Genomic DNA, 23,359 nt, shown 5'->3' with positions numbered 1-23,359 from the left:
CTGGGATGTGCGATGACCCTAACTTAGATTTCTCTTCTTTTACTGAAACCTGCTTGTTTACAAGTGTCCTTGTTTTCTCCATCAGGGAAATGCCCAGGAAGACTGACATGTATGCACTTTCTATGTAGGTATGACATCATGAATCTGCAGTACACTGAAGGTAATCGCTATGACTATGTCCACGTGGGAACCTGGCATGAAGGCGTACTGAACATCGATGATTACAAAATCCAGATGAACAAAAGTGGAATGGTCCGCTCTGTGTGCAGTGAGCCTTGCTTAAAGGGTCAGATTAAGGTAAGCCACGGCTATATCCCTGGACATTATTGGGAAGGAGGTTGACCGCCTGTGCAGTAGTAGGAAGAACATATGTTAAAAGCAAGACTACCCAAAAGGGTGTGCGAGAGAAAGGTTAAGACACTGGTGACTATTACGTTAGGATATAAGATTTTAGACATTTAGATAGGTATTTAGATTATATTAGATATTTAGATCTCTAGACATTTGCCTTAGAACTATATGAACTATTGGATTAGTGTTACATTTTTATTTTAATAGCAATGACAAACTTGGGACTTACATACAATGTAGGCAGCAAAGAGATAAATAACAGCATTAAAATTCAAAACAAGAACAAGTGTGGAAGCCAGTAATGGTGCTTAGTCATAGTGGCAGCTATTACGAAAGAGAGCTCTGGGGACCTGATGCGCAGCATGGATTGTGATGGATGTGTTAATGAACTTCACTGTGGCACCATTTCAGCTATGGTTAAGGAAGGCAGAAGCTGTCCAGTGCCATACATAGAACTAAAATGACAATCGATCATGGGCCAGAGGAAGACCAAAACAAAGCAGACACTTTGGTTAGCAGTGCCCTTTCCCTACTGAGTTCTCCTGAACTGGATTATTATTTTTTTTGAACAATGATAGTGTCCAATATTTAATTATAGTCAGGGACTTTTGAGAGAGAGGAAATAGCTCATGATATTACTGTATGCAGAAAACTAGAGAAAATAAATATGAAACACCAGGTTTCTTGCTGGATATGCTGGGCAGAAAGGTCAGTGAAGAAGGTTGGGAAGCATGGCTTCAGGTCCAGGCTGTTTACACTCTGACTGGGTATTGCAGGAAGCAGTAGAGTATAGGGAAGGGGCGTTGAGCTGGCAGGCTCACAATAGCTCAGATAAACTAATAGGTCTTCCCTGGCTCTAATTTGCTATGATTCATCTCAAGAAGCAGACAGGCAGCCACGTAAATGTCGTACACCACAGCTGTAGCTGGAGTCGATCTGTGTGAAGATCTGGACCCCTCCCTTGTGTCATCATGATGCTGTGCTCTTCCCAGGAGACTCTTCCCACGCCATACAGGCAAGGTCCAAAGGATGCTGAGGAACACTGAGTATACTTAAGTTTCCTGGGACCAGAACCTAGCCTAAGTTTTTTTTTTTTTTTTGTAGAGGATTGAGAATCCTTTTATGAACTACTAGAAAAGCTGAAAGTTTTAGAACATCTAAGACCATGAAGCAGCTAAGAAAGCTTGTCAGGGAGGAAAAACTCATGGTAACTCTTGCCACTTTGAGGAAATAATGAAGCTGTAGGTGTAACTATCTTGTACCTTCTCAGAAGAAGTTGCACTAAAGCTAATTATACTCATGGTAGCTAGATAGGTGTGTGCTGATGATCTCTTACTATGGCCACCATGGTCATGGCTAAGCCCTTAGTTTGTAGGTATTATAGTCTGTGTGTGCCACAAAGGTTTGTGTGCTGCAACTTAGTATTCAGTGTGACACGTGAGAGATGGTAGGACCTTTAAGAGGTAGGCCCAATGGAAAAGTAATTAATTAGGTCATTGGGGGTGTCAGTCCCCAAACAGATTAATATATATCCTTTGTCTCATTCAATAAGTTATTTTGGCAGCAGTGTGTTATGAAGTCAGGTCATTCATGTGCTTAGACCCTTCTGTATACAACCAGTTCTCCTCTTTGTTGTGCTGTAGCGCAAAGGAGCCCTGATAAGCAACCAAACAGTGTTGTCCAATCCTGGGCTTTAAGTCATCAAAACTACGAACTAAATGATTCTGTCTTGTTTCAAAATCTTGTAGCCCCCAGTATTTTGTTTTAGGAAAAGAACATGTACTAATTCAGTGGACCTCATTCGCCAAGGATTCTGTTCATGGCCTGGGTAGTATAAGGCAAAGGAAATAGGGAGATGATGTTAGTTTCCAGCCTATGCAGAGATATTTCAGTTGTGTATGAGTGACTCCAGCCAAATCACCACAGGTGAGCAAATAGGTCTGCTTCTCAGTAGACATCCCCTTTCTTCTCTAGATGGAACTCTTTCACCTAAGGCTAGCTGGTGGTGGGATCCGAGGCTTCAGACTTCCCCTTGACTGTTACTATGAGGCATCAGACCAATGGATGTTTTGTTGTATTGAGCTCTTTTTGTTTGTTTGTATGTAGAGAAAAAACAAAACATTGGATGACTCAAGTCATATGTGGGGTAAACAGAGAAGTTCCCAATCACTATCGTTCTGACTCTTTTTCAATTGGAGTGATACTGAGTTGACTTTACAGATGATCATTGCTGAACAGCTAATGAAATGATCTTATTCTTCAGGTATAGGGTGGAGGAGAAAACTGACGGGAAAAACATTTCCGCCCCCCCCCCCACGGATTTGCCAGATTCCAGATCCCTGCATAGCCTCTCCTGTCATTCTGTTCTTGGCAGGCCATGACTGGTGCTCACAGAGCATGCTCACACAGGTTCTCATTGTACATTCCAGAAGAGAGGCAAGGCTGCCTGCATGTATCTGTCTGCCGAAATGCTGAAGTGTTTCTAGCAGTATGTCTGCGTTACACCCTTATGACGTTCTCACATGAGAACGTGGTAATCATTGTTGAGCCATTGCAAAGTACTCACCATAAATGCAAATCTCTTGGGGGCCAATTTTAGAAATATTCTGTACTCTGCAAGAGAAAACCATGTCTGTTTTCAGCAGCACCTGGATTGGAGAGATGTTTGTTTGTTTCCCATAAATACCTTGGGAGGTAGAAAAACAAATGAAATCTGAATCCTGTTACCAGATAATAGCACTTATAGTCTAACACCGCTAATTTACCACCTACCAGGTTTAGGATAGCAAGCAAGATCTCAATAGCCACTGTGAGGAGAGTCAGCCTGAAAAGGATCATAGGACATGAATTTGTATTAACTGGAAAGTGGAGTCTTCACAAACAAACAAACAAACTAAAAACCTTTTAAACATCAAATAACATAAAGTTAATACATTTAACACAATAAAGTAATAATTTGATGCCTTTTTTGAGAATCCATAAAACTTTATTCTAATAATTAAAGTTTATGATAATAATTTATTCTGAGGCTATTAAGAACCCATTTCTATTCCTTATTTTTAGACATATGTAACTTATAAAAACAATATATTTGGTGCTAATACTTTATCGAGAGAGCTAATTCTAGACAATGTAAACAAAATACATTTTGTTGTTTTTTTTTCTTACAAATCTAGCCTGGTCAAAAGACTCTGTGCCACACAGTTTAATAAAGGGCATTGAATATAGGAAACTGGTTATAAAAAAAAAAAAGTAACAGAGGTCACTGTGGCAACCCAAGGGTGAGAAACAGTGGGGCCCAGTTCGCACTCCTGGAATAGAAGGACAATGAAAAGTTCAGAGCCTTGTTCTAAGATGCTTTCATGTACAGTGGGGTGGGGAGGGTGAAGATCCCCTGTGTTCTGTGTTCTTGCCCTTAGTCCTTCTTCATTGTCAAATGGACCTAGAAGAGAGTAGGCAACATTTCACAGGTACCCTTGCACCATAAGAACTGGACTATTTGCAAGCCTTCAGTGGCAAGTCATTGGGTGATTCTAACCCAGACAAGTGGGAGCAAAGGATGAGAGGACATAAGACGTAGAGGAGCAAAACTGGGTAGGAAGTTGATGATTAGAAGAAAGAAGGAGGAAGGAAGCCAGGGACTTAGAGTCACCCTGTAAGTCCTTGTCAAAGTACGGTGAATTCCTTAGCAGTTAACTCCTCGCAGTGGCTCTTACACAAAAGGTATTACTGGCCCTCCCTTTCTAGGTGATGGATCTAAGACCCAGAGGGCTTCAGTCTCATGCTTCTTCATTCTTGCATCTAGAATGTTAGTTACAAAGCTGGGCTGACAGCCAACCCAAAGCTCTTATCATCCCACGGCCACATGTCGTTCAACTCTGTCGTTATGTGAACTGGCATGTTTCCTGTAAGTGCGGATTTCAATTTCCAAGCACTGGGTTTTCAACAGTTCACAATAAAAACAAAAATACTGATCCACTTTAAAAATACAAAAGGAAGAGTATGTAGAATTAGGGAGAAAAGCTCAGGGGGAGGGGAAGTTTAGTAGAGACAAAGAAAGTACCAGAGAATGAACGAATCTGTAGAGATTGCTTTATAGATCTCCCGCATGCTCTCTCTCCTCCCCCCTCAACACCTCCACTTACAGTTTCCATTTAAGTTGACTTATAGATGGTGTTCCCAAGACTCTGAGACTGGGTTGGAGGCTGGGGCAAGAGAGAGGAGAGGTTCCTTTCATCCTCGCATATCCTGGAGAAAATGGCACATATGGCAAACATTTCCTCTTTATACATGGCCTATTGTTGTGCAGTAAAGCAATGCTGGTTTTTTTTTTTTTTTTTTTTTTTTTTTAAATTTGTTTTTGGTTGTTGTTTCTTTTTTAGATCAAATTCAGGCCACACATACAGGCTTCAAAACTGAAATAATTTTTTCTACTCATGATTTTGGCCAATGTGTTTACTGTATTTTATACAGAGATAGAGAGATAGAGAGAGGTTAAGTTTTAAAAGAATATAGAAATATGGATCTCAGGAGACTGCTTAATTTGAACTGATAAACATCCCTTCGTGCAAGATTAGCCTCTTATATCTCTCTGGAATTAGTATTATTGTTTTATTGATTGTTTGTTTTTATGGCTGCAGAAAAATGGGCAAGAACAGATCTGTTGAGTATCAAAGTACAGGGGACATTATAATTTTCAGTGTGATATCAGATGTTCTGATAGATACAAGGTCTCTTAAAGAGTACATTCAGCAACCATTTCTACTTGTTCCTAATTGGATCAGGGTATTCCTAGATATGTGCCCTGAGCATTTGAGGATGCACTGCCATTGGGGTGTTAGGGTGGATGGGGGAGGAGTTATCATGGAGAAGTTCCTTTTGGAGAAATCTTGGTATTTCTAATGATATCTTTTAAATTGCATTGATAATTTCAATTCTTTATATTTACCCTATCTTCTTTAGACACAAAACAGTATTAGACAATTGCTGAGTGTTTGCAAGACTGTAGCACAGTAGGGGTTTAGGATTCCAAGTGATGTGAGTATTCTCTGATCATCCTTGCAATAACTGACCCTTACTAACACTTTCTTATGCTCTGCCGTTTCCATGCTATATGTCTGCACATTTTCCAGCTTATTTTTTATTGTTGTTAAGTAGTTCTAGGTATTACCTTTGCCTATGCAGTCCAATTTCAGAATTACTCTCTAAAAGATGTTACTTGAGAAAAACATGACAAGACAGAGAAGCTATAGACTATGTGACTCTTTGCCTGTATATGTGTATCTCTACTCTTTGATGTGAATTGTTCCTGCTGCTTTATATAGAAACAACAATGAGAAATAGACTTTATACCAAGTCTGTGTTATTTAACAGGAACCTGAAGACAGAGGTGTGGGAATGCTGTAATATTCCTATACTAATCTCCATCACACCTGTTCGTAGCACACTCAATGTCCTCTGAGAGGAAAAACAACTTCAGGCAACATGATAGAATATAAACATTGCATTATGTGAGCTCTGCTGGATAGGACTTTGAAAAGCATGATCATCCCATTCATTTTATAATGACGGAAGCATTGTAACATACCCACAGAATTTTGTGTCACTAATATTACATCAGCATTCCTGTTAAAATCAACTAGTAGATTAGCTCTTGCCATTTTGATCCCAAAGCTTTGTTTGAAGAACAGAAAACATGAGAGGTATTAAAAGAATTCAGAAAGTAAGGGTTGGTAAATGTATTTAGTATTATCTTTTGAATTTACCTAAATAGTAATATTAGTTTTACTGGGAGATGAAAGATTAAAGCTGGTTGAACTGATACATAGTATTTTATATTGATTTTTAATATGCAACTCATCTTAATTAAATAAGAAAGCAATAAAAATATGCCTTACCATTTAGAAAGCAATGATTGTTTGAGAATATTATGTCATTTGATCTTTCCCTGCAATTCTAAAGTCAGGGTATAAATTTCAACTCTTCCTGAAAATAATTTCAGATTTATGAAGGCTGGGGTGTCTATCACTTCAAATTATGGCAATATTTACAGCTTAATTCTGACTTTACATATGGAAATGTTTGTTATTTTTAATGTGCGAGTGATGGACTTCTGCTACTTTCTGAGAGGGAATACCAGGGTGCAGTCTGTGCCTTCTGCCATAAACAATGAGAAAGCTTGATGGAGTATTTGAAAACACTGTGTTCCGACATTGGAAGACAGCTCGTGACCTTGATGCCAGGGAAGCAAAAAAAAAAAAATGTGCAAAGAAAACCCTAAAACCATGCAGGCTTCCGGCCTGAAGGCAATCTCCCGATTGTTCAACTACACAGAACACAGAGTTTGGTCATCTTGCTAATTCAAGAAGACAGAATCAGATTTGGGGAAGGCCAGGAGAACTGCAATTTGCAGTACAGAGTAACAAGACGGCGGATTTCTGCAGGAAACAAACAAATAGTCCCAGGAATAAGCACAGACATCCCCTTGAGTATTTGAGCATCATTCTGCATATGAGTGGAGTAGAATCTGAAGAATCCAGGCAAAGGGCAAAGCCCATGGAAGTGAATTCTCAGAGGTGACACAGAGCCAACAACTGTCTCAATTTCTGATAGCCAGAATGGAGATGTCTTGTTGAATAGGATTGAACAGGAACTAGAATAATCAGAATTTATTAATGAGGCTTACTCTATAGCAAGTATGTCCAACCTGCAGCCCCTGGGCCACATGTATTTTAAGATAGCTGTGAATGTGGCCCGACACATTTGTAGATGAAAGACAACATCACAGTGTCAAAGGGTTGGATATTCCCCATCAAAGGCAGGGTCCAAAGTGGTGAAGACTTGGCTTAGCAAACTGCCTGCTAGACAAGGTCGAAAACTAATGAAAGATGGAGAGAAAGAACTCAGTGCCTGGTTCCTTCACCAGCATCATGACCAGCATCTGGTTTAAACTTCTTAGACACTGTGAGAAATGTGGAAAACTCAACACGTTATCAGGACGAATATCACATGATACTGTTTCTGAGGTCTTGGCCAAAGAAGCCTAGCTCTAGGTCCAGCCACTCATCCACATAGGGAGAAGACGATCTAAAATATTCAAAATGAAAAGTATGTGTCCAATTTCTGCTCTATCTCCACCTTCCTACAGCATCGATGGAAAAGTTTCTTCAGGGGAAAATATTTCATCAGTTTTTACTTTTAAAGGTAACTAGCAAGTGTTAAAATAAATAAGGATAATGATGTATTTTTGTTTCATGTTGTTACAGGGTTTTACTATGTACTTTTTACTGTCTGGCTATAGACCAGGCTGGCCTCAAACTCACAGGGATCACCCTTCCTCTGCCTCCTGAGTGCTGGGATGAAAGGCATGCACCACCATATGCCTGTTTTAAATTTTTATTTCTTAAAAAATGCTAAAAAGTAATGTAATTGATTCATTGTTTAAAAGTGATACCAAAACACTTCCAGACCCAGAATGGAATGAGTTGATGTCCACTCACAATCTCTAAGATCATGAGGTTTGCAAACTTTCCTTGCTTTCCTTTAGCCAGTAGATTTGTCAAGGTTGTTGTAAAGACAAGTCCCCACCTGAAACAGGAGCGTGTCTGGGGTGCTGACTTCCAAGCATCTTTCTACGAACCGTCATGTCCAGCATAAGCATCTTTGCATACTAATTGCTATGCTATATTTTCCTCCCACTTCTTCCCTAACAGATTTGAAGAAAATAAAAGCTAAGATCATAGCTGGGCCCAGTGTTGGCTCACACCTGCCATCTTAGCATTTCCATAGCTGGAAGGCTGGATCAGGAGGATAGCCTATGGAACCGTGCACACCTTCCTGTCTTGCAGGTCATCCGGAAAGGAGAAGTGAGCTGCTGCTGGATCTGTACCGCGTGCAAAGAGAATGAGTTTGTGCAAGATGAGTTCACCTGCAGAGCCTGCGACCTGGGGTGGTGGCCCAACGCAGAGCTGACCGGTAGGAGCAGCCTGCCTGCTTGATTATTGCCCTTCCTTCCTTCCTTCCTTCCTTCCTTCCTTCCTTCCTTCCTTCCTTCCTTCCTTCCTTCCTTCCGTCCTTCCGTCCTTCCTCAGAGCTCCATCTGCCTCTGCCTCCCCAGTGCTGGGATTGAAGGTGTGTGTCACCACACCCTCCTGATACCTCTCAGCAATTGGCGCCATCTCTTTGTCACTGCCTTTGGGTCCACACTTTGAGCCCCGTAGCACGTACAAGTCCCTTGAAGTTTTCATGGCCTACATTGAAAACAAAATGCATTTCCATCTGAATACAAGTGAGCTGACACGTGGTAGGAGAGTCTGCTACAGAGATGCTTTCTTTTCAAAATTTTACTGGAAGGCATTTCAAGCCAATCAAATTTGAATTTGCTACCATTTCTTGAACATCTGTTGTGCGTGTGTAAGTTACTAATATAATCCCTAAAGATATAAAGGTAAATAAACCACAAACCTAGCCTTTCATTTTTTTTGGCATTTGTATGCCTCTCTCTCTCTCTCTCTCTCTCTCTCTCTCTCTCTCTCTCTCTCTGTGTGTGTGTGTGTGTGTGTGTGTGTGTGTGTGTGTGTGTCAATTACTAATATAATCCGTAAAGATATAATGGTAAATAAACCACAAACCTAGCCTTTTGTTTTTTGGCATTTGTATGCCTCTGTGTGTGTGTGTGTGTGTGTGTGTGGTGTGTGTGTGTGTGTGTGTGTGGTTATGGGCACGTGAGAGTATATTTTATGTGTGTCCATCTTGTCATTGTTCTCTTGGCTAAATGCTGAGATTACAGGTATGAGCCACCAGGCCCAGCTATAATTTTAGCTTTTATTTTGTTAAAATCTGTTAGGGAAGAAAGGAAAGTACAATTAATGTAAAAAGATGCACATACAGTATGGGAAGGTTCTTAGGCAAACAAGGAGAGGAAAAGCATGCCATGGGAGAGTCGAAAGTTCGTAACAGACTTGGGGCAAATTAGGGAACAAGCCCTGGGTTGGGTTGATGGACACCACAAGTGTTAAGAAGTGAGACTGGGTAGGATTACTGATGGCAGGGTACTTATGGTGATTGCTGACCTTTCTCCCAGCCCTCGTCTGTGCTTAGACTTCAGCTTTCAGCGCAGGAGAACCATGGGAGAGTTTTGAGGTAGAGAATGACCTCATGATACCCCTTTGTAGATAGATGGATCTGATGGCGCTGTGAAATGCAGACAAGCCTGGAAACAGCCATGAGGGAGCAGCCACTTTGGTCTCAATGAGGCAGTTCAAAGGGTATGGACTAGAGCAGCTTCAGAGGAAAAGAAGGGTAGCAATTGGATGCAGAAAACTATTTGGGAGTAAAATGAATAGAGCTAGGGTGTACTGATCATGTGTATATACACACATACATGTATGTTATATGTCAGTATATATGATATATATATATATATATATATATATATATATATATATATATATATATTCCTAAAAAGCAGTGTTCATATACACAAATCTTGTGTTTTATAACCCATGGCATGATCTCACAGGAGAGAACCATTTCAGAAATATTTCACGTAAATTTTAAGTCTAGGGTCATAGGAACCTTGGCCCGTGGATAAACATAGACTTGCTGCACTAAGCCTTCATCTTAGAGGAAGTAGGAGAAACCCAGAGGCATGAAGCTGTGTGTACAAGGTCCCGGAGCTCCTGATCCCAAGACTCCCTGGATGCCTTTGGAAGTCTTCAGGAAAGGTGACAAGGCTGCTGAAGGTTGATTGCGTTTTGCCTCAATCTAAAGAAAACTATGAAAGTAAAACACATGGTTTTCTCCAAATATAGTCTTAAAAATGGTTAGACAAGTAGAACTAGGTCGCATAGCTAAAATTATACTAAAATGGCACAACCTTGCAAAATGTTAGCCCTGTTAGAGTCAGGTCTAAATGAGTATCAGAAATCATCCGATATAAAGACCCCTTTCAAAGAAAGAAAATTAGATGGGAGTGTGGCACGTCTGTTAGATTGGAATGTGGTACATTTTTGTTTGTTTCTTTGTTTCCTTTTTGAGACATGGTTTCTCTGTGTAACAATCCTGGCTATACTGGAACTCACCCTGTAGAACAGGCTGGCCTTGAACTCGGAGATCCTCCTACCTTTGCTTCCTGAGTGCTGGGATTTAAAGGTGTGTGCCACCACCAACTGGCTGGAATGTGATATTTTTGAGGGTGCTGACTACATTAAACACACTCTTCTTTTTTCTTAATTATTCTCTAGTTACGTAACCACCTTCGTACTCTCTCTCTAGTTCTGGAGTGGGACCTACTATTATGGGACACAATAAATGCCCATGCTCGTGCAGGCAAGCTTAATTAAGTGTAGTACGTCACACACACAATACTACATCAAAAGAAGTGGCCCAGGGAGGAGAATAGACAAAGAAAATAAGAACAAATTTAAGGACACTTTGATCAAAGGTACAGGGAATTATAAAAGAATAGTTTTATAACTTTTATTTGTACTTATGTTATATTTATTCTAGCATGCAGTGATATATTATTTATGATTTATTGAAGCTTGCCTGAGGATTCAGAAAGCAAAGCCAGCCTCAAGCTATAGAGAGGCGATGGTGATACACACCTCTACTCCCAGCGGCAAGAAACTAGGACTCAGGATTATGAGGTAGACCGATCTCTGGGAGTCCAAGGCCACTCAGATCTACACAAGATTGATCCAGTCCTAAAGAGAAACAGCTCACACCAAGATGATCCCAACACCTGCGATCACATGCCTTTTAATACTAGCACTACAGGGGCATAAAAGATAGGAGAAGCAGGATCTTCAGTGGTCAGTATCTGGGATTTATTCTCCAGCCACATTGAGGATAGGAAGACATTGGAGTCCCAGAATTTTCCAGCCACATGGAGGAGAGGTTACAGTCTGAGGTTTGGTGGAGCCAAGGTTCCTCTTCAGTCTGAGGTAGATTGAAAGCTAGCGCCGGCTGCTTTGCTTTTCTAATCTTCAGCTTGAAGTTTGAACCCTAATATCAGTCTCCGGGACTTTTATTTTTCATGTTACACTGACGCCTTAAGTTTTAAGTTTTTGTTTCTCTGGCGTCTTCCCAGTTATCTTTTTCTTCTTTGCAGCCTCTGTTTCTGGCTTAGGAACAATGTGTTCCTGGTCAGGGAGAGTCATTTCCATGTGGTGGGAGAGAGCTTGTGGATGGGTTAATCCACCATGTGTTCCTTATGCTCAGCAGAACATCCTGGGGGCTTTCTTCACCTGGGTATTGCTCAATGGCAGAGAACCACACCCAAACTCCAGCTTGGTATTACTCTAACCATCCTTAAGCATGTGAAGCCAGAATTCAGTATAATTTGGGAGCCAGTGATCCTGCATCCATTCCTGCTCTTTGGCCTGGGCATACCTACCAACTCCATATTACACAGATGGAGGAGCACACATTGCTTCTTCAAGGTGACACCCTTCAAATATTTCTTTTGAGATAAGAATACCCTTGATGGCCTAGTTCCATGGATGTCCTTAAGGTGAACGTGAATATTTGCTTTGAATGACTTTTTTTTTTTTTAGGGCTTTTTGGGTCACGAGTGCATTGAGCCTCTTTTCTAGGTGGCTTACAGAAAGGAAAACAAAATGTAAAGAATACACATTAGAGAAAGGATGACCTTTTACTAACTGGTGCTGAAAGAGTTGAAACTTGATTCTATCATTCATTTTGAGTAGAAAGGATCCAAAGTCTATCAAAGTCCTAAACGTGAGATCTAACACAACGAAACTTTCAGAAGAAAGCACCCGTGAAGAGATATTTTAACAAGCTGGTTGGTGCAGGCTAAGAGTTTCGGGATCATTTTCCCCAAAGCACTGACAGCAAAAGCAGAAACGGACAGAGCACATGATATCAGTTTAAGAAGCTTATGTACATCTTTGGAGGCAGTCAGTAAGGGGAAGAGAAAGCCCAAAGGGTGAGGGACCAGTTTCATACTACCCCCCTGGATTTCGAGAACATACAAGCAAATCTTGAGTCTACATCACCAAGTTAGGTCGAAGCTTAGGCTAATCACTTGGCAACTCTGAATCCCAATGTTATTGCTTGTCAGATAGAGGTAATTAATTAAATTGCATCAGTGTCTTAAACACTACTTCCAATCCTACCCATTGAGCAACACTACTCTCATGCTCATAGCCTGGTGCCTTGGACGTAATAGCTGTGTTATACTGTGTCTGTTCCATTTAAAGAATTAGATCAATGCAGTTGTCGATAGAATGGCTACCTCATATACATACATACATACATGTATACATACATACACACATAATACATACATACATACATACATATCTCCTCACTGGGCCCAACAGCCTTGTCACCTACCTCTTAATTGCATGCCCTGGGTGGCTTCCAAGTGATTTTCCAGTAGTCTCCTTTGGACTCAGGCCTGCCATGTCACTGAGAAGGTCTCCAGTTTTCTCTTCCTCCACTGCAGGGGAGCTTCCTGCTCTGCCTCCTCTCTCTCACAAGTCCATCCCTTAAAGAGCCATGCTGTTTGAGAGCTGGAGTTGACCTAGCACCCATTCTCCCCTTTGAGCTATTTAAATGAGATCTGGCTGACCAGGAAGGGAATCAGGGCTTTCTTAGGTTGTTCTAAGAAGTCAGAGGTTCAGGATGGTTTTTCTTCTTTGCATTCTTTTAAGAGTACCCAAGCCTTCCCTACTGTTCTATTTTCACATGAAAAAGAACTTTTATTTAAACCTTAAAATGCATTTTAAAGGACTGCCAAGGTGCCTCAATAGGTTAAGGTGACTGCTGCCAAACCTGCTGACCTGAGTTCAATCCCTGGGACCCACTGAAAGGAAAGATGTCTGCAAGGTGTCTTCCAGCCTTCACATGTACACACACACATGCACACACACACACACACACACACACATGCACACACATATAGTATGACAGACACACACACACACATGCACACACATATAGTATGACAGACATACACACACACACACACACGCACACACAACACTCACATACATGCACACACATATAGTATGACAGACACATACACACACACACATGCACACACATATAGTATGACAGACACACACACATGCACACACATATAGTATGACAGACACATACACACACACACACACATGCACACACATATAGTATGACAGACACATACACACACAGTGAAATTTAAAACATCATTAAAAAAGAAAGATCTAGTATATTGTAATACTTCCTGATGGTTCTTTGGGAACATATCACATGGCATTTCCCTTGCAGAAACCCTACTGTAGCCCTGCTCTCACAATGGAACCTAGTCAAACTCAATTCCTTGGATTCTCCTACTGTGAGAGTATTATCTACTTGTTGTCGAATGATTCTTCCCATTAATTAGGATTTCATCAGGATTTCATCTTGAGGAAGGAGGAAAGAAATCTCCATGACCATAAATTAGATAAATGCCAGTACAATTGCTTTTCTAAAGATTGGCTGTGTTAAGTGCAACCTATGGTGCACACAAAGCCTACCTTAGCATTCAAATGGGTTGAGGCATGTAGCAGCTCATGCTGCGTCTCTTCCCACCAGCCAGCTACTTTTCCATTACTATATATACAGTCTATTTTGCAAATATTACCCCCAGTATCTTCAGAACATACATCTCTAATACTTATTCATACTTATATGTAAATGACACCAATTGTTTCGTGTATGAGCAGAAAATTAGATCCTATTTGCCACTTACTTGGTGCCATGTCAAGCACAGAGCAAGGGCACAGAGCATGGCAATGTGTTTTTTGGTGTTGCCATGGTAGCAGTAGTTGTGCAAAGAAAAAAGAAAAACACCCCACTGGTAGAGAATACCAAAACTCCAAAGAAAAATTTAGAGGTGTAAGGGCAGTGCCTTTTAGTGGGTGTTTTGTTTTGATGGGTGGTTTTTTTTTTTTTTTAGTATAAAATTTCTGTTAAAATGAAAAGCTATTTTTCCCTGAAAAATGATTGTTGTTGCTGAAGACAAGGTTTGTAAAACTGTACTGGAATCACCCTCAGAGATAGTTATTGTCTCCATAGATGGCAGAAAGTTTCATTAATGAAAACAAATACCTATATGTGATTTTAATTTTCATTAGCATGTTTTCTTTCTGGGTCAGAGAATACACTGGTGAATTCTCAGATGAAGTGAATTTGGAAGCTATTGGGCTTTTCGTATTTTCACCTGGGGTATGTACATTTTAATTCTGCACATAAATTTCATGCTTCAATTCTTATGATTCATAAACATGTTTCTTTCCCATGACGATATAGGACTGGACAGTGATTTAATGTTTCACGGACCAATTAAAAGTGATGAACTAATGTTTATTTGTTCTAGAATATCAAAAAGGCAGCCTATAATAAATCTGTTGTTAAAAAGCAGAAAAAATAACTAGCTTTAGTTATTTTCCCCATTTTGCCCATCACTGTGACTTCCACACTATTGTCTGTCTGTCTGTCTGTCTGTCTGTCTGTCTGTCTATCATCTATCTATCTAATTCTCCAATGAAACTTACCAATCACTTTATGCCCAGAGTTTTTGAAGAAACTGAGGCAATCATACAAGAAGCATCACATGAGACTAGATACGTAAACAGTGAACTAAATCCCACAGCATGACCCTGTACACAGTGCCATATGAACAAAAGGCAAGAGGCAATATTTGTTCCTTGAAAGAAAAAAGCCTGCAATGAACGAACTGCACATTTGAGCTGCACATTGAATTATGAGCAGATATTCACCTTGTAGGTAACTGATATTATGGAAATACATTGAGGAGAGCATTTTGGAATGTTACCATGGAAAAATAGTGTTATAAATGTCATGAATTCTCCTATGACAATTAGGGTAAAATAATTATCACCTCTGTTTCTTGATCCACGTTAAGTGTGACTTGACCTACTTAGAAAGAAATAAGATATTCCATTTTAGCCTCCTAATGCATTTGGATATTATAAACTATGAAATATCTGGTTCACAGATGAGAAATGGCCTCTGGTGCTTGGGTTAGAGTTATTGCCACTTGCCTGTGCTTGCTGAGTAATCTGTTGCCTGCTGGAAGGCTAACTTGTATAACGCCTGTGGTTCTCTGAATGATTGGCTATGGACATTTGCCAAGACATTGTCCTTTAACTGTAGGTGGCAAACTATTCAGGATGCTGTGCAGCTTAATCTGGTGTCTTGTGGAGACGCCTCAATTGGTCTTTGACTTTTGACAGTGTTATAGGCTGTGAGATTTGTAAGATGCAAACTTTGAAATTTTCCTGGTGACGACAGCCAATGAAACCCATCAGAACAGGCTGGCTGATTTTTCTGCCTCTAGCTTTATCAAAGCTGGCATTCATCAGACAGATCTCGGCAGTGCACACTCTGGATGGAATGTATCTGTGGATGAATGAGAGTCTGCACCTGGATCTCTCTTGATTTGGTGGCGCTGACAAGCTGTCTGTCTTTTGCTGCAGTATACATTTTGCTTTTAAATGAAGATGTTACATGAATGTGTCTAGTGAGCTTCTGATTTTTTTTTCAAATATGTGAACTCAGGCAATCCTTGCTTGCCTGTGTGAAATGTATCAGAAAAGTGAGAGTGACTTGTCTGCATACCGTTTCTCAAATGATCTGAACTAATAGAATTGCTGGCTATGGTTAAGTTATTGAGTTAGAGATGCCGACTGGCTAGAAAAGCCTTAATAACAGATTCCTGTTATGGGTAAGAGAAACAACAAAGATGGAGTCATATTTGCATAACTTCAAATCAGTAAAGAAAAGCATGTATGAACAAGGGGAGTCTACGAATATGACACATACAATAACCTTTAGAAATTGTGTTGAAGTTGTTCATTGACAGTTTTGTACATATATATAATGCAGTCTAGTGACTCTCATCCTCTCTTACCTCTTTCCTGGCCCCATTCACCCTCCTACAAATCCCCTTCTCCATTCTCTTTTGATTGTTTGCTTGCTTTGTTTATCCAGAGCTGTGTGTGTGGTTATGGGTTTGGAACTATTCATTGGAGCCTGGTTGGGTTCACAGTGGATATCAAGTTTAAACTTCTAGCATCTATTCTTAACCAAGATGTCAGAAGAGAAGGTAGGACCCCATGATACTCACATCCCATGACTAACTGCTGTAACGATCAGTCTTGTGCAGGCCCAGGGCAGGTAGCTACTGCTGTGAATGTTCACTTGTGCAATCACTCCATCATGGCTCAAGGAGGGCATTTCACAGCTCTGCTCTGTATCTTGTGACCCATGAATCCCTCCCAGTCTCTTTACTACCACATTCACCAAACTTAGTGGGGGCGGTATAAATGTCTTGCTTAGGGCTGGGTCTTCAACTGTACTTATCCTCAGCAACTTGAGCAGCCACGAGTCTCCTCATTCACTACTGTCAAGGCTGAGACTAGTACCTGTCTATATGTATAGGAATAAATATTCAGATGGTGGTTGCAAAAGTAACAGGATGCCCTCTAGAGACTTTGCCTTCCCCAGCCATGGGTTTTGACTGTGTTTTAGTATCAGATGTGAATAATGTACAGTGGATTGTGTCTCAAATTCAGAGAGCAGTTGGTTGCCTTCTAACAGTGATACCACTGTTGATAATCTTGCAATGTAGTTTTCTCTGAGAATTTTGGTTTAGGAGCTTACCAAGAAGAGCATTTTGTTTTTAAGCTTGCCACAGCTGGGTTTTTTAACTTTGCTAATTATTTAATTATTCAGTAATGTTAAGGTTCTGTTTTACTTCCCAGAGGGTTGAGAATGATGAAGTATAAATTTATGAGTAAGCATTATGATGGATGAATGTTTCCTTATACCACTGATTCATAAATCAGAATGTTCCAGATAAGAAGTACAAAAAGTTAATCATATTTTTTACCATTTTAAGGATTTTATCATATTAACAGGGACTACTATATCAGGTTTTCTTTGGGCCCTCTACTGTCTAGCTATTGGCTGTTCAGACTTTTATTAGACCAGTCATAAACAAATGAAACACATATTTGCCTATTTAGAGTAACGTTCTGCAATATTATATATCAGTATATCCATCTTCTCTTAAAAAACACATAATTTAAGATAATTCATATTTTTAAATGATAGAGGGGCAGTTGCATGTTATGCAATCCATTAGAAATTCTCAAAAGATTTTTTTTTTAAATTTCAGTGTCCACCTTTCACAATTTTCAGAGTAATATAAATCATAAATTAACCATGAACTGGCTACATCTCTACTATCTTGGAAATCAGATTGCATTTTATTCTTATGGCCAATTTGTCTCTCCTAATAAATGATTCCATTTCTTCATGAGGAGTTTATCTAGGACTCAGAAGGGAGCCCATGGTAGATAACATTTATGTTATCTCAGGCTTATCACAATGAATCTTACATAATAATCCTGGCATTTTTTCAACAATGTATTCTTCCCCATTTTTGTATCTGTGACTGAAACCTTAATCTTTTCCATGGATTTCCTATTATAAAAAAACTGATTTTGTTTTATGTGAGATTCTTGGTAAGGACACCTTTTTTCAGAATATCCTTTTCATATCACATGATAATCTACGAAAACTATCTAACATACTTCACAGTTTTCATAATACTTTCTTTACTATAAATCAACTTTTATGACAGCCATTTGTTGGGTTATATTATTTATGATTTATTAAAGCTTGCCTGAGGATTCAGAAAGCAAAGTCAGCCACAAGCAGTAGAAGCCAGGCACACATCTTTAATCCCAACAGCCAGAAGCTAGGAGGTGGTGGTACATACCTTTAACCCTAGGACTCAGGTTTAAGAGGTAGAAGGATCTCTGTGAGTCCAAGGTCACCCAGATCTGCACAAGATTGTATCAGTGTAAAGAGAATTATAGGTCACACATTTAATCCCAGGACTCATGAGAAGTATATAAAACAGGAGCAAGAGTCAGTATCAGGCATTCATTCTCCAGCCACACTGAGGAGAGGCAGCAGCAGCAGCCCATTCAGCCTGAGGTATTGTAAGAGCTAGTGGCCCTCTGCTTTGCTTTGCTGATCACCAGCTTGAAGTTTGAACCCCAATATCAGTCATGTGAGAGTTGGTTGATTGATTGACACTCCTGTGTTGATGTGAGAACTTCCCAGCTGGTTGATCATCAGAAGTGATGGCTAACACTCAATAGTTGGTGGGCAAAAACATGTTCACTGAGGTGGGTTGGTGCTGAAGGACTAAAGAGAGGTAAAAATGGTTCTCCTGGTCTGTTTTGTGGGGCTTGTCTTCTAGGGCTATAAAACAGAGAATCTCTCTCTAGATTCATTAAAATAATTCCAAAATCACAGTGTGGGAAAATACTGGTCTAAACCAAACAGATTCTTGAGAAGAAATTGTCTCTTGAGCAATTCCTTAGACATGCAATACCCACAGAGATTAAGAGGAGAGAGGTTTCACTCATTGCTTATGGACAAGGGCGGCATACAATAAAAATAATTCTTAGTTTTTTTTTTTCTTATCAGTATATTCCCTTTGGTGATCCCCATGTTATTTTTCCTTCCTTTCTTTTTTAACAAGTGCAGAATTAAATTTCACCAAGGCAGTGACAACCGCTTACGATGCTGGAGCTGAAAGGGAAAGATACTGTTTAAGTAAGTCACAGCAGGCTGTAATGAGATTATGTTTGGAGACATGGTTATTGGGAAGGCAACGGAGTATCTCTGAGTAACATGGATGCATTTTGTACCCACAAAACCCATGAAGGATGTGGTTATAGCTATGTCTCCAGTAACTGGAAAGCACCAGTGTAATTGCTCAACAGAAATCCAAGACTCAGATTAAAATCATTTTTTCTCCTTGCAGGCTGTGAGCCCATTCCTGTCCGTTACCTAGAGTGGAGTGACATAGAATCTATCATAGCCATCGCCTTCTCTTGCCTGGGCATCCTCGTGACTCTGTTTGTCACCCTCATCTTTGTGCTGTACCGGGACACACCTGTGGTCAAATCCTCCAGCAGAGAGCTCTGCTATATCATTCTGGCTGGCATCTTCCTGGGCTACGTGTGCCCTTTCACCCTTATAGCCAAACCCACCACCACATCCTGCTACCTCCAGCGCCTCCTGGTCGGCCTCTCTTCCGCCATGTGCTACTCTGCTTTAGTCACCAAAACCAACCGTATTGCACGCATCCTGGCCGGCAGCAAAAAGAAGATCTGTACCCGGAAGCCTAGGTTCATGAGCGCTTGGGCCCAGGTGATCATCGCCTCCATTCTGATTAGTGTCCAGCTGACACTGGTGGTGACCTTGATTATCATGGAGCCTCCCATGCCCATTTTGTCCTACCCGAGTATCAAGGAAGTCTACCTTATCTGCAATACCAGCAACTTGGGTGTAGTGGCCCCTGTGGGCTACAACGGACTTCTCATCATGAGCTGTACCTACTATGCCTTCAAGACCCGCAACGTGCCGGCCAACTTCAATGAGGCTAAATACATCGCCTTCACCATGTACACTACCCTGCATCATCTGGCTGGCTTTCGTGCCCATTTACTTTGGGAGCAACTACAAGATCATCACTACCTGCTTCGCAGTGAGCCTCAGTGTGACGGTGGCCCTGGGGTGCATGTTCACTCCCAAGATGTACATCATTATTGCCAAGCCCGAGAGGAATGTCCGCAGTGCCTTCACCACCTCCGATGTAGTCCGCATGCACGTTGGTGATGGCAAGCTGCCCTGCCGCTCCAACACCTTCCTCAACATTTCCGAGAGAGAGCCGGGGCAGGAAATGCCAAGTGAGTTGTCAGAACTCTCTCTCTCCCTCTCCCTCTCCCTCTCCCTCTCCCTCTCCCTCTCCCTCTCCCTCTCCCTCTCCCTCTCCCTCTCCCTCTCCCTCTCCCTCTCCCTCTCCCTCTCCCTCTCCCTCTCCCTCTCCCTCTCCCTCTCCCTCCCCCCCCCCCCCTCCCCCTCTCTCTCCCTCTCTCTCTCTCTCTCTCTCTTCCTTCCTCCCCTCCTCTCTCCCTCCTCCTCTCTTTCTCCCTGCCTCCTTCTCTCCCGCTATTAGCAGATCTCTGTTTCTGAAAGTTTTCAAATCTCACCGTTGGAATAGGGATATAAACGAAAAAGTGCTCTGCTTTTCGTTGCTTTGCAACAGCCAGAATCATGGAGCAATGCTGACCACAGCACATCATTTTTTTTTTTTCTAGAGGTCCAAACTACAGTTCTGTCAGCAACATCTTTGCTGTTATGTAGGTTCCCAGTCTGTAGGGAATCAATATGGACAGGTCCTGGGTCAGAGAGGCAAACAGCAGTTCTAAGTGAAAGTTTAGATCGAGGTTGAAGATAATGTCCAATTTATTTTTATTCTGAGAACACACTTTTAGCAATCTGAGGGAGCTCACCCTGGGGAGAGCTCCATTTCAAAATTGGTTTGCAATGGAGCATAGAGCAAGTTCTGTTATGATGTCCCGAAGCATCTGCCTTATCCTACATCCCTTATTTATTAAACTTTAACACATATTGTAATGAACATGTTCCAGTGTTCCACATGAACTGGGGTGTCTTCTCATTGTAATGAAAAGAGTAGGTTTTTAGTCCAGTGAATAAGGAGCCCCAAACTTGAACATCAAAGTACAAATCATTTGTATTCTAGTAATTCTGGGTAATTAATTTTCCATGTAAATGTTTCACTGATTTTATTAAATATACCATATTTCAGAGACTTATGAAAACATATTTCATGCAGTATTTATAATTTTAAAAGGTGACATGGGCAGGGCAGTGATGATTTACACCTTTAATGGCAGCACTCAGGAAGCAGAGGCAGATGGGTCTCCGTGAGTTTGAGGCCAGCCTGGTCTACAGAGTGAATTTCAGGACAGCCAGGTGACACAGAGAAACCCTGTCTTAAAAAACAAACAATCAAAAATTTAAAAAATGACATAGATGCACCATTATCAGGCTTAAGTGTGCTCTTTGGGATGCTCCTAAAAATAAATGTTGCATCATATATGGCATTTTATAACCACCACATTCACGTAAGTCGACTAACAGGTAAGAGGATGTCGCTTTCCTCCTGTAGCTAAGGAAATGAACTTGCTACAAATTTCTGTAACTTTTAAGTGTAAATCCCTTTAGCCTGTTTTAAATTGGTATAAAATTTATCTTAACATATATCTAAAACTCTATATGCATAAAGTTCTTTATTTTTAAAGCCACACCTGGACTTCTTACAGAAATTATAACCTGTGTCTGTGATGCAAAATTTAGGGGGGAACCTATGAAATTCATAGTCATTAACTCAAATGAAAACATTCCTAACCCTTAGCAGCATTAGAACAGAGCCAACAATTCATGCTTATTTCTCATTTCAAGCCCGTGATGATCTCCTGGTCATAAAAGGTGCCTAGTAATGTTTTTCTACTTGTCATGATCTTTCTTCTAGCCAGTGTCCCGTCGACAGCGACTTCCCAATAGTTCTTAGCATGACAACAAAAATATAAGTCTATTGCATGAGCAAAGAGGTGACAGAAAGGAAAATATCAGGGAAGAAGACACCCTTGAAGCTAGGGAGGTAGGTGGCTTAGTGGTTAAGAAGACTTGTTGCACAAGCATGGCAGCCTGAGTTTAAAACAAAACAAACAAAAACCCCAGCACTTGTAAAAAGCCAAGAATGTCTGAGCACCTGTAAGCCCAGGGCTGGATGATGGAGAGAGGCATAAGTAAAGGAGGATTGATAAGACTTTCCAGCTTCCAGCCCTGCTCCAGCATCAGTGATAGATCCCAACAAGGGTATAAGGCATGGAATACTAGAGCAGGGTGCTAAACATCCTTCTCCACTCTTCTGGTTCCCCTCATACTCTCACAGGCTTGAGTACCCCTTATACAGCTGTTTACATGCCAAACACACTCACATAGTCACATTCACACGCATAAATGGACATACACATACATAGACACACATGCACACACTGGGAGGGCACTTTAAACTGGAACGTCCACAGGCAGTAAGTCATAAGGATTCCTTTTCTTCTACCACCCAGCTTCATGTCTCTGCATTTATTTTACGGCCTAAGGAAATGTCATGGTTTTTGGTCATGCAGCATTTCTCAAAGTTATTATTCTGAGAATCTATGGGATTGGAAATATCTCATGGTGATGTCCAGGAATGTGATTTCCTGTGGATATATGGTAATGCTGTGCAAGAGAACTGTGAGTAATGAGTCTTATGCTTGTTGCTGGGGTGCAAAAGGGCTCTGTAGCGTTATATGAGTGATGCCTGGCACTTTACGATCAGCCAGGATCACTGATGAGTCTTATGCTTGTTGCTGGGGTGAAAAAGGGATCTGTGGCATTATATAAGTGATGCCTGGCACTTTACGATCAGCCAGAATCACTGTGTGTTTGGACCAGACTTCCACGCCCAAAGTGCTTTTCCTATAATTTGAGAAGACTCTTTTCCCAATCATGAATTTAGAAATTAATCTCATTTTTATTCAAAGGAGAGTTTGATGTAATCTAAGCTGATTCGGTTTTCCTGGAAGAGGTACTTTCACCAGTGAACTATTAGCTACAAACTATCAAGTGTTATCCGAGGGCTTTGTTGATAAATTTAGTTCTAATTAATAATAATAACTCACAGCTTTCTTAGCATAATTTGTAGCTTCTTCAATATGTTCCATGCAAATGAGTTGACCCACAGTGGGTAACTTGGGCTATGTTGCTGTGGAAAACAATACTTTGATTATTAATTTTTTCCCTTTATTCTCTTCTTGCTTCTGTTGTAAGTCTCCACAAGACTGTGAATTTTAAACCATAACAATAACCTCAGTGCCTATGTGTTTTTGCCTTTTTTATTGCCATTTTCCTTGGTTTGTCTCCAAAGTTACAAAACCATAAACAGTCTAATATATTCTGCAGCAACAACAACAACAACAAAAAAAACTGGCAGTTTTGCAACTAAAGAAAGGGGTTGGAAAACTCTCGCTAATGTGTCACCCTATGAGTTTATTGCCAC

The 23,359-nt window shown here is 40.7% G+C and overlaps 1 pseudogene; it reads left to right on the top strand.

Annotated features, from left to right (window-relative positions):
- The window catches only part of LOC127237808 (metabotropic glutamate receptor 1-like), an 88,375-nt pseudogene that overhangs the window by 43,333 nt on the left and 21,683 nt on the right, over nt 1–23,359 (top strand).

This window comes from Phodopus roborovskii, unplaced genomic scaffold (genome assembly GCF_943737965.1).
Source record: "Phodopus roborovskii unplaced genomic scaffold, PHOROB, whole genome shotgun sequence".
In the NCBI taxonomy this organism is placed as follows: domain Eukaryota; kingdom Metazoa; phylum Chordata; class Mammalia; order Rodentia; family Cricetidae; genus Phodopus; species Phodopus roborovskii.
The sequence above is the reverse complement of the archived record's forward strand: the minus strand, read 5'-3'. Positions and strand labels throughout refer to the sequence as shown.